The sequence below is a fragment of the Oncorhynchus gorbuscha genome, linkage group LG03 (assembly GCF_021184085.1).
Source record: "Oncorhynchus gorbuscha isolate QuinsamMale2020 ecotype Even-year linkage group LG03, OgorEven_v1.0, whole genome shotgun sequence".
NCBI classification, from domain to species: domain Eukaryota; kingdom Metazoa; phylum Chordata; class Actinopteri; order Salmoniformes; family Salmonidae; genus Oncorhynchus; species Oncorhynchus gorbuscha.
Window position 1 is genome coordinate 74940611 of NC_060175.1, and position 6305 is coordinate 74946915.

Genomic DNA, 6305 nt, shown 5'->3' on the forward strand with positions numbered 1-6305 from the left:
TATATATATATATATATATATATATATATATATATATATATATATATATATATATATATATATATTTGTTGTGTAGAACAAATCTAATGTAATACCTTTTTAGATGACATTTTTATCTAGCAATATGTGAAAACTGTGCAAGGGGTGTGTAGACTTTCACTAGCGACTGTATTTTACACACGTGTACAGTCACGGGCGCAAGAAGAAAGGTTTGTTTTTAAAAACCCTTTACAAAAAAAATATAAGCCAGTAGAAGATAGAGCGCCATGTTGCACCCACGTTGACCGCAATTGTTCTGGAATACAGTGGTGCAATCTAACCTTATAGTACCCACAACTGTAGATTGAGTTATTCACCATATTTAAATAACTATTTGTTATTTTAATTTATTTTCATCAAAATTGTAACATTAGCTAATAGGTTAGATGGATTTTAAAAAGTACATGTAAAGAGAACAAGAAGTAGCTTTTTCAAAGTAGTCCTACTTAACTGATATTTGGCTATATGTAGCTCATTGTATCTCCCTCTCTTGGCATGTGCAACACACGGTTAAAAATGGGGATGCGACAAGGAGCCAATCACTTCCATCTGATTGACAGCCACACAAAGGCATTGGAGCAGAGTGATTTGTCAATGGCTAAAATCAACACAAAGAGCCATTGATTGGCGGGAGAGAAAAGAGGACCGGGGACAATAAGCTGTGGCTAAAGAAGAGGTGGTGATCAATACTGTCAGTTCTGCTTGAGGGGTCTGTCCCACTCGATGTTTATATAGTGAGACACAGAGTAAAGAGCACCTATTGTACATCAGGCCACCACCGTCAATCAGTCTGGGACTACACAGTGGGGCGCTCACCAGCGTGCGCAGAGATATGCACGCCATGCAACAAAAATACACACAGTGTTCACACAATTTCCAGTGGGTGGTGATACTTGCGTTGAGTGTGTGTTACTTGTGGATACGTGGGTCATATGTGCAGACAGTCATATTTTACTGCCCATAGAACGCACTTGAGTCTGCTATAGCACCAGACGTGTTAGTCCAGAACATGTCCAGCCCGGCTCCATGTCGCTCCTGGGACACTGTATCATCCAATCCCTGTTACACACCAGTGGCTGTATGTATCAAGTGTCTTCAATTAGGAGTGCTGATTTAAGATCAGTTTAGTCTTTTAGATCATAATGAATAAGGTCATATGTACAGAGAGGACTGGATCCTAGATCAGCAGTTTCTGCTCCTGTTGACATAAATAAAATGTTACGCAAAGATCTTAGTTGTGTGTGTGTGTAGATACACGTGTGCATGTGCCAGTGTATACAGCAGCATTCCCAAAACTTGGGGTCGCAACCCCATGTGGGGTAGCCTGATTTGAAAATGGGGTCTCGAGAGAAACTCTGAAATTAAATACATGAAAGTATTCCAGGGTTACATCAGACTGGGGGAACAGAGCATCTTCAATATCATACAAAATGATTGCCTGATGATCTTCTGAAATTCCGTAATACTTTTCTGATTATGATTTTTCAAAGCCGATACTGATACCGATTATTGGAGGACCAAAACAGCTGATACCAATTAATCAGCCGATTTTTTAAACTTTATTTGTAATAATGACAATTACAACCATACTGAATGAACACTTATTCTAACTTAATATAATACATCAATAAAATCTATTTTGCCTCAAATAAATAATGAAACATGTTCAATTTGGTTTAAATAATGCAAAAACAAAGTGTTTGGAGAAGAAAGTAAAAGTGCATTTTGTGCAATGTAAGAAAGCTAACGTTTAAGTTCCTTGCTCAAAACATGAGATCATATGAAAGCTGGTGGTTCCTTTTAACATGAGTCTTCAATATTCCCAGGTAAGACGTTTTAGGTTGTAGTTATTATAAGAATTATAGGACTATTTCTCTCTATACCATTTGAATTTCATTAACCTTTGACTATTGGATGTTCTTATAGGCACTTTAGTATTGCCAGTGTAAGAGTATAGCTTCCGTCCCTCTCCTCGCTCCTCGCGCAACGACAACAGCCACCCTCGAAGCAGCGTTCAGAGCGAGTGACGTTTGAAACGCTATTAGTGTGCACCCCGCTAACTATCTAGCCATTTCACATCGGTTACACCAGCCTAATCTCGGGAGTTGATAGGCATAGAAGTCATAAACAGCGCAATGCTTGATGCACAATGAAGAGCTGCTGGCAAAACGTACAAAATTGCTGTTTGAATGAATGCTTATGAGCCTGCTGCTGCCTACCACCGCTCAGTCAGACTGCTTTATCAAATCATAGACTTAGTTATAACATAATAACACACAGAAATACAAACCTTAGATCATTAATGTGGTCGAATCTGGAAACTATCATCTCGAAAACAAGACGTTTATTCTTTCAGTGAAATACGGAACCGTTCAGTATTTTATCTAAGGGGTGGCTTCCATTAGTCAAAATATTCCTGTTACATTGCACAATCTTCAATGTATGTCATAATTACGTAAAATTCCGGCAAATTAGGCGGCCCAAACTGTTGCATATACACTGACTCTGCGTCTAATGAACGCAGGAGACCTGACACAATTTCACCTGGTTAATATTGCCTGCTAACCTGGATTTCTTTTAGCTAAATATGCAGGTTTAAAAATATATACTTCTGTGTATTGATTTTAAGAAAGGCATTGATGGTCATGGTTAGGTACACATTGGAGCAACGATACGCATCGCATGGATTATATGCAATGCAGGACACGCTAGATAAACTAGTAATTTCATCAACCATGTGTAGTTAACTAGTGATTTTGATTGATTGATTGTTTTTTATAAGATAAGTTTAATGCTAGCTAGCAACTTACCTTGGCTTACTGCATTCGCGTAACAGGCAGTGGAGTGCAATGTAATTAGGTGGTGGGAGCGTTGGACTAGTTAACTGTAAGGTTGCAAGATTGAATCCCCGAGCTGACAAGGTGAAAATCTGTCGTTCTGCCCCTGAACGAGGCCGTTCCTAGGCCGTCAATGAAAATAAGAATGTGTTCTTAACTGACTTGCCTAGATAAATAAAGATTAAGTAAAGGTGTATAAAAAACAACAACATCCAAATCGGTCTCCAAAAATACCGATTTACGATTGTTATGAAAACTTGAAATCGGCCCCAATTAATCGGCCATTCCGATTAATCAGTCGACCTCTACTTCAAACCATACTTCCTTCAGATTGATTGGGTGGGTAGCTATGTCTGTCCATGTTAATAATCTTATCTGCCTACATGTATTTATCATGCAGCCTTGTCTCGAGGCCTCTCGAGAGCGGATGTAGGCTCCAGATGAGTGGTTCTGGTGGAGGGGTGATCCATCCTCAGGTAATTGCTGTTAGACAGCGCCTGCGTCCCAAATGGAACCATATTCCCTATATACTGTAGCGCACTACTTTTGACCAGGACCCATAGGGTTCTGGTTTAAAGTAGTGTGCTATGCAGTGAATAGGGTGCCTTTTGACACGGCATTTGGCAGAGAGGCTTGGAAGCCTCTGTTTATTCTCTGTCTGCTTGCAGCCAGCACCCATTGTAAAGGATCACTAAGGAGTTGTTTATTGTATCCGTACAGATACGGGAATGACATTGGGATGACTAAGTAGAAATAGGTCAAAACTTTTTTTTAAATCTCAGGATGCATGGAATAGGAATGGTATGATAAATAAAATTTAATTCACAATCGATTAAGTTGATGTCATTGTTGTCTATCTTGAATGAAGTCATTAGAAAATGTTGTTTTTATTTTAATTTAAAAAAAAAAGTTTTATCAAAATGCTTTTTCATCCAAATGATTAAATGTCCAATGCAGTCAAAAACTTGATTATTCTGTGTTTTATATCTATTTCCACTCTATGAGGTTGGAATAATACTGTGATAGTGAAAATTTAGTGTAAGAGCTGTTTGACAGGGCGTGAGTTGTGGTGGGCAGTCTATGTTTGTTTTTCTATGATTTGGGGATTTCTATGTTTCGGCCTAGTATGGTTGTCAATCAGAGGCAGGTGTCATTAGTTGTCTCTGATTGAGAATCATACTTAGGTAGCCTGGGTTTCACTGTTTGTTTGTGGGTGATTGTCTATGTTAGTTGCTTGTGTCAGCACAGTCCTGATGATAGCTTCACGGTCGTTTATTGTTTTTGTATTCAGTGTTCAGTACTTTCTTTAATTAAATATTCATCATGAACACATACCACGCCACATTTTGGTCCTCCAATCCTTCTCGCCTCTCCTCTTCACATGAAGAGGAGGAAGACCGTGACAGGACCGTCTGAAATGTCTGCCTGTTTTGATGGGAGGGAGTTATGGCCTTCCATGGTGATATCACCATGCACTAAAATGTGTTAATAGACCAATAAGAAAGAGTTTGAAAACCTCTCTGCCCACTCTCTGCCCAAACCCCTCCCAGACAGTCCCAGCAAAATGATTGCTTGACAAAGCTACAAAGCTTTTTTTTTTGGCCATTGAATTGAAAACAATCACAGTAAGGTACTTACAGAAAGGAAGGTACTTACATAAAATATTATTGAGATAAATAAATAAAAATGGCTGTATTGGACCTTCAAGAAACATTATTCACAAAAAATGTAAACTTCAATGTAGGTTGTGGTACGACTGGGCAATATATCGAATTAATTCAATTAATTTCAATGTATGTTTTTGCGCGATATTCCAAATGCCTGAATATATTTTTTATGAGCGTTTATGTCTGCTTGTTCTCATGTTGTCTTTTTGGACTCGTCTCCTTCGTTTCTTGTGTGCACCTTCCCATTTACACATATACATACACACCCAGCCCCTCCTCCCACCACTCACAACAACATAGATGTGAGATCATTTCTTCCCCTCTGACAAGCAGTTGCAACTTAGTACAGAATAGGTCAAATTCTTACCTATGTGAGAATGCTATTCATAGACTACAGCTCAGCGTTCAACACCATTGTGCCCTCAAAGCTCATCAATAAGCTAAGGACCCTGGGACTAAACACCTCCCCCCACAACTGGATCCTGGACTTCCTGACAGGCCTCCCCCAGGTGGTAAGGGTAGGTAACAACACATCTGCCACGCTGATCCTCAACACAGAGGCCCCTCAGGGGTGTGTGCTCAGTCCCCTCCTGTACTCACTGTTCACTCATGACTGCACGGCCAGGTACAACACCAAAACCATCATTAAGTTTGCCGATGACACAACAGTGGTAGGCCTGATCACCAACAACAACGAGACAGCATATAGAGAGGAGGTCAGAGACCTGGCCGTGTGGTGCCAGGACAGCAACCTCTCTCTCAACATGATCAAGACTAAGGAGATGATTGTGGACTACAGGAAAAGGAGGACCGAGCATGCAACCATTCTCATCGACAGGGCTGTAGTGGAGCAGTTTCAGAGCCTCAAGTTCCTTGGTGTCCACATCACCAACAAACTAACATGGTCCAAGCACACCAAGACAGTCATGAAGAGGGCACAATGAAGCCTATTCCCCCTCAGGAGACTGAAAAGATTTTGCATGGGTTTTGCATGGGTCCTCAGATCCCCAAAGAATCAATTAACATTGATTCTGGAAAATGTATGTTCAGTTTGTCACTCACGGTATTGGACTACCATCCTCCCGCTAGAGGCATTTTAGCCTAAGACTGTTATACTAGCCGTCTAGTGTGTGTTTTATAAATATGCAATAAGTGCAAAACAAAATTCCAAACGGAATTGGCAACTCATTCTCAATCTGAAAAATAAGGTAGGCCACTTGAATTCAACTTCTGAATAAAGTGGACATGCTAGCGTGCTGTTCAAACAGCACGCTATCCGGACAGAAGGGTGTGTTCATAACAATTCAACTGTTCTGCCTTGTTAGCTATGAACTAGAGTTGGCTAAACTTGAAATATTCACTAGCACGTGGGCTAGTGCTTGAGAGATTGTTCATGAGACCTATGTAAATTTGCTACAAGAAGAGAGCAATTAAGAGAGAGAGAGAGAGGTGTGTGCTTGTGAGCAGTGTGTGTGCCCAGCTGTTTTCTCAGCTCTCTTTGCCAGTCTCTTAGCACATTTGTTGGGAGTGAGACCATCTACTTATTGACACTTGTCTGACTTGCCTCTTGCATGAGAATCCAAGCAATAAAACCATGAGTGGTGGGCACACTGCGCATCATTTAACATAAGAAAAACAACAGCAAAGAGGACAGTCTTTAACTTCCCAAGACATGAAAAGAAGAGTGAAGCTAAAGAAAAAGACATCCCACAACACACACAAACTGGACGAGCCCCGTTCTTTGTAAACAACAGCTGGTGCA